At 38.0% G+C, this 11,519-nt stretch overlaps 1 long non-coding RNA gene across 1 annotated transcript; it reads left to right on the top strand.

Moving 5' to 3' along the window:
- The first annotated feature begins 1,245 nt into the window (after window positions 1-1,245).
- LOC108534886 (uncharacterized) lies at window positions 1,246-9,892 on the top strand. Its single transcript, XR_001887056.1, has 3 exons — window positions 1,246-1,298; window positions 2,819-2,980; window positions 9,848-9,892. It is a non-coding gene; the product is annotated as an uncharacterized LOC108534886 (long non-coding RNA).
- The last annotated feature ends 1,627 nt before the right edge of the window (window positions 9,893-11,519 follow it).

Raw genomic sequence — 11,519 nt, 5'->3', positions numbered from 1 at the left:
TAATGGGATTGCTCAGTCAAATAGTAGTTCTGCTTTTAGCTCTTTGAGGTATTGCCATACTGCTTTTTACAATGGTTGATCTAATTCACACTTCCACCAACATTGTATAAGTGTTCCCTTTTCTCTGCAACCTAGCCAGCATCTGTTATTTTTTGACTCTTTAATAAGAGCCATTCTGACTATTGTCTGGTATGAAATGGCATCTCATGTGGTTTTGATTTGCATTTCTCTAATCTGTGATATTGAGCTATTTTTCGTATGCTTCTTGGCCACATGTATGTCTTCTTTTGAGAAATGTCTGTTCATGTCAAAGGCCAATTTTGGCAGTGCCCCAGTTCTCCTCAGTATCTGTCCTGTTTGTTCTCCAGTCTTAGGCACAGACTGGGAGCATTGTTTTAGGATTCATGCCTCTCACGGTGAAATTTGAGTCCTGTGTTGGAGGCTTCAGTATGACAGAAACTTCCTGAAGGGTTTACCTACTGATGCCTGCTATGTTGGAGGCTTCTCCTCCTAAAGAGCCTCCAAAATAGGAGGCTTCAGTAAGGACAAAAAATTGTTCCTCATTAGCTACCTTGTCTTCAGCCATAAGGTAAAATGAGGCATTACTGGAGGCTCCATCAAGCAGGTTCTCCTTTCTTGGATTAATGGAAGGAGCCCAGTCTTTTGGGTGTTTCTCCTTTGAAGTATATCTTACTGAAATGTCTTACCTCTGCAGTTCATATGCAACCTCAAATGCAGCTCTCACTAATGTGTATCTGTTCACTAGGTGTCTAGTCTCAAAGAGATGACAAGAGCATCATTTACTCCCTATGCTCATCCTTGAAATACCTTATTTTATTGCTGTGGAAACTGAGATCTGGCCAAAGTTTGATGACTTGCCCAGGCTGGCATTAAAATACAGTTCTCTTCTACCACTCTTTTCTGTTTTCATGCTATATTCCTTGAGTTGATGACCACAAGATTAAGTTTAGTATTGCCATAAAGTTGGAGTTGGGGCTTTGCATGCAATGGAAACGTTACTAAACATCCAAAGTTTACTGTCTTATTCACGTATATTCTGGATAGGAAAGTAGACTACTCAGGGAGCAGAAAGGATAAAATTTTAGTTTTTGTTAAAAAGTATTTTGTTATATAACTTCTGAATAATTGTCTTTTAACATTGTATTTATAAAGGCCTTTGTTTTTTGGTTAAATTTATGATATAGATTAGAAGAAATCTGATTAATTTTATTTTGCTTCTTTTGCAGCAACAAGATTAAGAAAATTGTTCATTCAATTGTATCATCCTTTGCAATTGGGTATGTGAGACATAGAAAACACCATGTATTAACTATACCTGAGACTTAATGCATAAAAAACACCACGTATTAAATATATCTGAGACTTGGCCGGGTGCAGTAGCTCACGCCTGTAAACCCAGCACTCTGGGAGGTCGAGATGGGCAGATCACCTGAGATCAAGAGTTCAAGACCAGCCTGGCTAACATGGTGAAACCCCGTCTCTATTAAAAATACAAAAATTAGCCGGGCATGATGGCGGGTGCCTGTAATCCCAGCTACTCAGGAGGCCTAGGTGGAAGAATCGCTTGAATCTGGGAGGCGGAGATTGCAGTGAGCCGAGATCACGCTATTGCACTGCAGCCCGGGTGACAAAGCGAGATGTATATATATATACTTAATATTTCAATGAGAAAGACTGAAATAAAAAACAAAACCAAAAAGCATTTCCTGTTCATCAGTTGCTAAGTAGCTATGTGCCTCATCTAATGTAAACTAATTTATCATGGAAGTTTGGTTTAAGCTCGACTTTAAGACTTGCAAAGAAATGGCTTTTGCCTAAGATTAATAGTAACATATTAATATTATTTTTCTTCCATCTGCACAAGTAAAGTTAATGAAAATCGAGTGTTAAAATTCTATAATTATAAGTAATGTGTTTTATTAAGTACCTTATACATCCAGAATTACTCTTTAATTCTGGAAACAATTTACTTAGACTCTTCTCTACATAAAAGTAAGATTTCATACTATGATATAGATTTATTCAATATGATATAGATTTACACAATATAATTGTTTCCTTTGGAATTAATGATATTTTAACTTGAGCTGCAACTTTTTGAAAAGTACTTTGAAGATGAATTCATCTTCATAGATTAGGCAAATAATGTAAACAATTTATGGGGAATGTATTTAGAATATGTAACAGCAAGTTTCAGGAGGTACTTTAGAGTTCAGTACTATAAATACGTATGGAATTGAATTCTTTCTCATGTACCCATCACTGTACTAGAATCGTCCATAAATATGTAATCATGTACTTGTTGAAAATGTCACTGACAAAAAACTTGGTCTTTTAAGAACTTATGTTACTCATGCTTTCCTTTGGTTTTTATTAATAAATTCTTAAGAATTATCGAGATTAATAAGATTTTATTTTTTATGAGAAATGGGTATAAACTTCTTATGAAATTCTCAAATTTTAAGAAGAGTTCACAAACAGACACAGGTAATTTTTATTCAGTTTTACTTTTCTCTCTTGTGGTGTTAGTGTGATGTTTCTACTATAAAAAGGCATGATGACATCTTGTGAAGTGGTTTGGTGGGAATTTTATTTATTAAGAACTGCTTCTATTGGATAAAAACAGTGATGTTTCTGAGATTCTATAACATTACAGTTTTTCCTGCCACTGGGCAGTTTAATACTAAATAATAACATTTTCGTACCTGATCATTGGCCTAAATATAGTATAACTGTAGGGACACAAGCCCCTTTATCTTTGCTGTTATTTATTCATTCATGTATTTATTTATTGTAGAATATTTGGAGTTTTCCTGATCTTATTGGATGTGGCTCTGATCTTTGCTGACCTAATTTTCACTGATAGCAACGTTTATATTCCTTTGGAGTATCGTTCTATTTCTCTAGCTATTGCCTTATTTTTTCTCATGGATGTTCTTCTTCGACTATTTGTAGAAGGGTAAGTTTGATTATTTTTATAATGCATAAAGCTATTTTGTACTTTTCTAAGAAGCGCTTTAGGAGGCCAAGGCTGGTGGATCATGAGGTCAGGAGTTCGAGACCAACCTGGCCAAGATGGTGAAACCCTGTCTCTACTAAAAATATGAAAATTAGCTGGGTGTGGTGGCGGGAGCCTGTAATCCCAGCTACTCAGGAGGCTGAGGCAGGAGAATTGTTTGAACCCAGGAGGCGGAGGTTGCAGTGAGCCGAGATTGTGCCATTTTACTCCAGCCTGGGTGACAGGGTGAGACTCCGTCCCCCTCCCTCCAAAAAAAAAAGTAACAAGAGGATTCACCTCAAGCTGATTTAAAAGCCTTTGGGCCTTAGGAGAACCTTGGTGGTAGTCTGGCAGTACCCCTATGGCCTGTGTTTGAGTTTGGTAGCCATAGATTGATGCTCCTTTGCTTTTGAAGAGGGGTGGAAAGAGTGGGGAGGACTGCATCTTGTGGTTTGAGTGACAGCTCAACCAGCTCAGCCATAGCACAATAAAACACCAGGTAGAATGATAAGTTTTTGATCTAAGCCCTGATTCCCAGCACCTTTGGACTCACCCGGAGCCTGGGAGAACTTGCCATCCTGAAGGGAAGGACACAGGCCTGGCTGTTTTTACCATGTGATGATCGTAGAGCCCCAGGGCTTCAGCAAACTTATGCGATAGCTAGGGAGTGGTTACAGCAGGTTTTGGGCAAGACTCAGTGCTGTGCTGGCTTCACATCTGACCTAATGCAGTCTTAGTAGTGGTGGCCACAGGGGTGTTTGTGTCACGGTGAGTCAGAACAGAGAGGAAGACTCTGTTTGTTTGGGAGAAATTAAGGGAAGAGAACAAGACTCTCTTTTTGGTAACCCAGAGAATTATCTTTGATGTTGTCTAAGACCATTAAGGCAGTACCACATGAGTCTGCAAGAACTACAGAGTTTAGGAGGCTTGGGGTGCCCCCTAAAGCAGATACAACTTAGATCACAATAGCCAAGTTCTTTCCAATATCTGGAAAGCCTTCCCCAGAAAGATAGGTACAAACAAGCCCTGACAGTGAAAACTATGATAAATACCGAACTCTTCAATGCCTAGACACCGAAGAACATCTGCTACCATCAACACTATCCAGGAAAACATGACCTCACCAAATGAACTCAATAAGACACTAGAGGCCAATCCTGGAGAAACAGATATGTGACCTTTCAGACAGAGAAATCAAAACAGCTGTGTTGAGGAAACTCAAAGAAATTTAAGATAACACGGAGAAAAAAGTAATAATTCTGTTAGATACGTTTAACAAAGATATAGAAATAATTTAAAATTATCAAGCAGAAATTCTGGAAACAAAGAATGTAATTGGCATACTGAAGAATGTATTAGAGTCTTTTAATAGCAGAATTGATGAAGCAGAAGAAAGAATTAATGAGCTTGAAGGCAGGCTATTTCAAAATACATAGAGGAGACAAAGGAAAGAATAAAAAACAATGAAGCATGCCTACAGAATCTAGAAAATAGCATCCAAAAGGCAAATCTAAGCGATATTGGCCTTAAAGAGGAGGTGTAGAGAGAGAGGGGGCTTAGAAAGTTTATTCAAAGGGATAGTAACAGAACTTCCCAAACCTACAGAAAGATATCAATATCCAAGTACAAGAAAGTTATAAAATGCCAAGCAGATTTAACTCAAAGAAGACTACCTCAAGGCATTTAATAATCAACTCCCAAAGATCAAGGATAAAGAAAGGATCTTAAAAGCAGCAAGAGAAAAGAAACCAATAATATACAATGGAGTTACAATACAGCTGGCAGCAGACTTTTTAACAGAAATGTTTCAGGCCAGGAGAGAGTGGCATGACGTATTGAAAATGCTGAGGGAAACAAAACATTTAGTCTAGAACAATATATTCAGTGAAAATATCCTTCAAAGTGAAGGAGAAATATAAAGACTTTTCCACACAAGCAAAAGCTGAGGGATTTCATCAACACCAGACCTGTCCTAGAAGAAATGCTAAAGGGAGTACTTCAGTCAGAAAGACAAGGACATTAATGAGCAATAAGTAACTACCTGAAGGTCTAAACCTCACTGGTAATAGTAAATACACAGAAAAATACAGAATGTTATAACACTGTAACTATGGTGTATAAACTACTCTTATTCTAAGTAGAGAGATTAAACTATGAGCCAATCAAAAACATTAACTACAACAACTTTTCAAGACATAAATGTTATAATAAGATATAAATCGAAATAACAAATAGTTAAAAAGAAATGAGACTAAGTTGTAGAGTTTGTATTAGTTTTCTTATTACTTTTTTGTTTATGCAAACAGTGTTATTTTATAAGCTTAAAATAATGGGTTATAAGATAGTATTTGCAAGCCTCATGGTAACCTCAAACCAAAAAAATACAATGGATACACAAAAAATAAGAAACATGAAACTAAATTATATCACCAGAGAAAATTACCTTCACTAATGGAAGACAGGGAGGAAAGAAGGAAGAGCAGACTACAAAACAACCAGAAAACAATTAACAAAATGGCAAGAGTAAGTCCTTGCTTATCAATAATAACATTGAATGTCAGCAGATTAAACTTTTTAATCAAAAGACAGAATGGCTGAATGGATGAAAAAACAAGACCTGGTCAGGTACGGTGGCTCACGCCTGTAATCCCAGCACTTTGGGGGGCTGAGGCACGTGGATCACAGGGTCAAGAGATGAAGACAATCCTGGCCAACATGGTGAAACCCCATCTCTACTAAAAATACAAAAATTAGGTGGGCGTGGTGGTGCACACCTGTAGTCGCAGCTACTCAGGAGGCTGAGGCAGGAAAATCACTTGAACCCGGAAGACGGAGGTTGCATGAGCTGAGATCATGCCACTGCACTCCAGCCTGGTAATGGAGCAAGACTCCGCCTCAAAAAAAAAAAAATAAATAAAAGTAAAAACAAAAACAAAACGAAACAAAAAACACAAGACCCATTGATCTGTGGCCTATAAGAAACACTCATCTCCCATTAGTCTGAAAATAAAGGAATGGAAAAATGTATTCCATTCCAGTAGAAACCAAAAAAGAGCAGGAGTAGCTACCCTTGTATCAGATAAAATAGACTGCAAGACAAAAACGATAAGAAGAGAAAAAGAATGTCACTATATAATGATAAAGGGATCAATTCAGCAAGAGGCTATAACAATTTTAAGTATATATTCATCCAGCATATATAGCCAATATATATACTGAGACTCGATGGCTTCCCTGCTGAATTCTACTAAACATTTAAAGAAGAACAAATACCACTCCTGCTTAAACTATTCCAAAAAGCAGAAGAAGATGAGGGAATACTTCCAAACTCATTCCACAAGGCCAGTATTACCCTGATACCAAAAGCAGACAAAGATGCATCAAAATAAGAAAGACTGGGAGCGGTGGCTCACACCTGCAATCCCAGTACTTTGGGAGGCTGGAGGAGGTGGGCTACATGAAATCAGGAGTTCGAGAGCAGCCTGGCCAATATGGTGAAACCCCGTCTCTACTAAAAACACAAAAATTAGCTGGGCATGGTGGTAGGTGCCTGTAATCCCACCTACTCAGGAGACTGACGCATGACAATCACTTGAACCTGGGAGGTGAAGGTTGCAGTGAGCCCAGATCACGACAGATGCACTCCAGCCTGGGTGACAGAGTGAGACTCTGCCTCCAAAAAAAAAAAAAAAAAAAGAAGACAACAGGCCAATATATTTGATGCATATTGATGCAAAAATCCTCAACAAGATACTAGAAAGCTGAATTCAACAATGTATTGGAGAGATCATTCATCATGACAAATGGGATTTATCCCTGGGATGCAAGCATGGTTCAAAATATACAAATCAACCAAAGTGATACATCATATCAACATAATAAAGGATAAAAGCCATAAGATCATTTCAGTTAATGCTGAAAAAGTGCTTGATAAAATTCAACATTTCTTCATGATAAACACTCTAAAAAACACTGGGGCCGGGCGCAGTAGCTCAAGCCTGTAATCCCAGCACTTTGGGAGGCCGAGACGGGCAGATCACGAGGTCAAGAGATCGAGACCATCCTGGCTAACATGATGAAACCCCGTCTCTACTAAAAAATACAAAAAACTAGCCGGGCGAGGTGGCGGGCGTCTGTACGTCTGTAGTCCCAGCTACTTGGGAGGCTGAGGCAGGAGAATGGCGTAAACCCGGGAGGCGGAGCTTGCAATGAGCTGAGATCTGGCCACTGCACTCCAGCCTTGGGAAAAAAAGCGAACTCCCCTCAAAAAAAAAAAAAAAAAAAAAAAAAAAACTGGGTATAGAAGTAACACAGCTCAATATAATAAAAACCATATATGACAGACCCCCAGTCAGTATCACACTGAATGGGGAGAAATGGAAGAGCTTTCCTCTGAGATCTAGAACACAACTAGGATGCCCACTTTCACCAGTGTTATTCAACAGAGTACCAGAAGTCCTAGCTGGAGCAATCATAGAAGATAAAGAAATAAAGGGAATAAAAACAGAAATCTGAATTGGGAAGGAAGAAGTTAAATTATCCTTGTGTTTGCAGATGATATATTTTATTTGGAAAAAATGAACGATTCCACAACAAAAAATACTAGAATTGATAAATTCAGTAAATTTGCAGGATACAAAATCAACATACAAAAATCAGTAGCATATTATATGCCAGCAGTAAACCATCTGAAAAAAGACTTTTAAAAAGTGATCCTATTTACAATAGCCACAAATAAAATTAAAAACCTAGGAGTTAACTTAACCAAAGAAGTGAAAGATCTTTATAATGACGACAATAAAACACTGATGAAAGAAATTGAAAAGCACACCACAAAATAGAAAGAGATTCCATGTTCATGAATTGGAAGAAGCAATATTGTTAAAAAGACCATACTATCCAAAGCAATTTATGCATTCAATGTATTCCCTATCAAAATACCAATGACATTCTTCACAGAAACAGAAAAAACAATCCTAAAATTTATATGGAGCCACAAAAGACCCAGAATGACAGCTATTCTAAGCAAAAAGAACAAAGCTGGAGGAATCATATTGCTTGACTTTAAATTGTACTATAGAACTATAGTAACCAAAACAGCATGGCACTGGCATAGACACATAGACCAATGGAAAAGTATAGAGAACCCAGAAACAAATCCACACACCTATAGTGAACTCATTTTCAATCAATGTGCCAACAACATACATTGAGGAAAAGGCAGTCTCTTCAACAAATGGTTCTGGGAAAACTGGATATCCACATGCAGAAACATGTAACTAGACCCCTACCTCTCACCATATACAAAAATCAAATCAAAATGGATTAAAGACTTAAAGATAAGACCTCAAACTATGAAACTATAACAAGAGAATATCGAGAAGAATCTTCAGGACTTTGGTCTGAACAAAAATTTCTTGAGCAATATCCCACAAGCACAGTAACCAAAACAAAAATGGACAAATGGCATCACATTAAGTTACAAAGCTTCTTCATAGCAAAGGAAACAATTAACAAAGTGAAGAGACAGCCCACAGAATGGGAGAAAATATTTGCAAAATACCCATCTGAGAAGGGATAAATAACCAGAATATATAAGGAGTTCAAACAACTCTATAGGAAAAAAAAATCTAATAATATGATTTTTTAAATGAGCATAAGATTTGAATAGACATTTCTCAAAAGGAAACATACAGATGGTAAACAGGCATGTGAAGAGGTGCTTAACATTGATCATTAGAGAAATTCACAGTGTAGAAAACTACAATTAGATATCATCTCACCCTGGCTAAGACAGCTTATATCCAAAAGTCAGGCAATAACAAATGCTGGCAAACGTGGAGATAAGAGAACCCTCATACACTGTTCGTGGGACTGTAAATTAGTAGAACCACTATGGGGAACAGTTTGGAGGTTCCTTAAAAAAACTAAAAATAGAGCCACCATGTGATCCAGCCTCTCACTGCTGGGCTATTATACCCACAAGAAAGAAATCAGTACATAGAGGAGCTAATCGCATTCCATGTGGTTTAGCCCTGTTCATGAGAGCTTCTAGGTTTGGAAGCACCTGTGTTCATCACGATGAATGGAATGAGAGAATAGTTGCATATAACAAGCGAGTATTATTTCGCTATACTTAGCTAATGTTTTATTTAGCTATACTTAGCATATTTAGTAATGAGACCTGCCTTTGCAACAATATGGATGGAACTGGGAGATCACTTGCTACTGAAAAAGGCCAGCACAGGAAAGACAAACACACATGTTTCGCTTATTTGTGGGCTCTAAAAAGGCTAACGTTGAATCATAGACATGGTAGAAAGATGGTTATCAGAGGCTGCGGAATGGTACTAGGATTGGGGTGGGGAGGTGGCACGGTTAATGGGTATGAAAATAGAAAAAATGAATACACCTACTATTTGCTAGCACAACAGAGGTGGCCACAGTCATAAATAATGTATCATTTTTAAATACGAGATGTAATTGAGATAGTTTGTCAACACAATGATAAATGTTGAGGGGCGGAGATACCCATCATCCATGATAAAGGTGGTTAATTGGCTTTTGTAATCTCGTTACTTTTACTTAAATTGCCCATATTGCGTGCTCTTGTCTATATATGTGTCAAATGATGAATATAAATTTATTGTTTGAAAAGTTCCCATTGAATGTTATATTTTTCCCTTAGTCTACTCTAGGATCACTGCATTTAAATAATTATGAAACTAGAATTCTTAATGGGGATCAGTTAATGTTTGTGGTCTTTAAATATTCGTGGTCTCTTGTTGCAGGGGAGTTGAACTCATATTTCTTCATTTTATATTACAGGAGACAGCATTATTTTTCTGATTTACTGAACCATTTTTACGATACTGCCATTACTGTGGATTATCCTGTGGTTGATGTCATTTACATTTTTTTGACGTTAGTTTCCTTAAGGATGTTCCAGTATGACATATAAGCTCACCTCTCTTAAATTTTTCATTTATTTTTGACATTTTCTGTGGCTTTATTCGATATAATCTTTTCAACTTCAAATGGCCTCATTTTAATACCAATAATGCTTGCTTTTAAAAATGAAATGTGTAGGTAAATTCCCCCATAGGTTGAACTAAGAGTGTGTATTTAGGGACCAGCGTAAGGTATACACCACTATGTACCAGTAATTGAATAAAAAGATGGAGTAGCCAAGAAGGATGTACCTCTTCGTATTAACTTTAACTCACTACATTTTGAAGTTCTCATCACAATTCCCATTTGTATCCTTTTTGGGCCTTTTGGCTAGATCAGTGTGATATCTCCTTATTAGTGTAATATCTGATACATTAAAAAAATCTGTATTGAAAACAATTCCCCTCTGTGCTTCAACTACCAAATCCCTACACATAATTTCTGTTCTGGGTTTTTTTCCCAAGCCAAGAGGGATTTATTGGCATATGCAAATTTGAGTGACTTCCCATCACGATTTCTTTCGTTTTTGTTTTCTTTGGAGATGGAGTCTCCACTCTGTCGCCAGGCTGGAGTTCAGTGGCATATGATATCGAACTCACTGCAACTTCTGCCTTCCCGGTTATAAGCGATTTCCTGCCCTCAGCCCTCCCGGAGTAAGCTGGTGATTCCAGCATGCACCATATACCTTGGCTCAATTTTTGTATTTTTAGTAGAGACGAGTTTCCCTCAGGCATTGTCAGGCTTGGTCTGAGCGCCTGACTCAAGTGATGCATGCACCTCGGTCCTCATAAAGTATGGGATTACAGCGTGGCCACCATGCCAGGCCTCAATACTGATGTTCTAAAAAATGAAAACAGAACGAAGAACTAGGAAGATGACATTGTATAGCAACAACAGTAGAGTTTGCTAGTATAGTTGTGGTAGAAACAAAGAAAGCTAAGGGCAAAGTTAGAACTGCTGGGGATTGTAGGAATCTAAAGGGTGTTGGGACCTGGTGGGACTCTCTTTTTTTTTTTTTTTTTTGTTTTTTTTTTCCTTCTTTCTGTGAGCGCAGGAGAAAAAAAGAATGTATACTGGATGTACGATGGTTGGTGGCACTTCTAAGCTTGTTCATGGTTCAAATACCTGGTTTCTTTCTGTACCCTAGCTCCCTGGACTACAACTCAGAGCCAACAGCATGTTACGTGATAGGGTTTTGGAGTTGTTTGAAATCACCTCAGCCAGTGTGGTTCCTCTGACTAGCAAACCTCAGCTATCACTGAGGGCTTGCTAGGCAATACAAGAAAAATACCTTGGCCACCCCGCCCCTGAATCATATCTCTGTGACCAGCAATCTGTAGCTTAACAGGTTTTCCAGATGACTCTGATTTATGCATGCTCAACCGAGAAGCACTAGTCCAGACCGACAGTTCTCGCTTGCCATTTCTCATGGTAGGAGGCACCGTGCAGCTGCACACTTTGGGAAGTATCTAATCTTGTTGCCGCCTGTATTGCATTAGTAGCTGTAGTGAACCTTGTTACAGTGCCCCCCCCTGATGGAGTACAAAGG

The sequence above is a fragment of the Rhinopithecus bieti genome, unplaced genomic scaffold, assembly GCF_001698545.2.
Source record: "Rhinopithecus bieti isolate Rb0 unplaced genomic scaffold, ASM169854v2 scaffold_12716, whole genome shotgun sequence".
Classification (NCBI taxonomy): Eukaryota; Metazoa; Chordata; class Mammalia; order Primates; family Cercopithecidae; genus Rhinopithecus; species Rhinopithecus bieti.
Note: the sequence above shows the minus strand (reverse complement) of the source record. Positions and strands in the feature narration are given on the sequence as shown.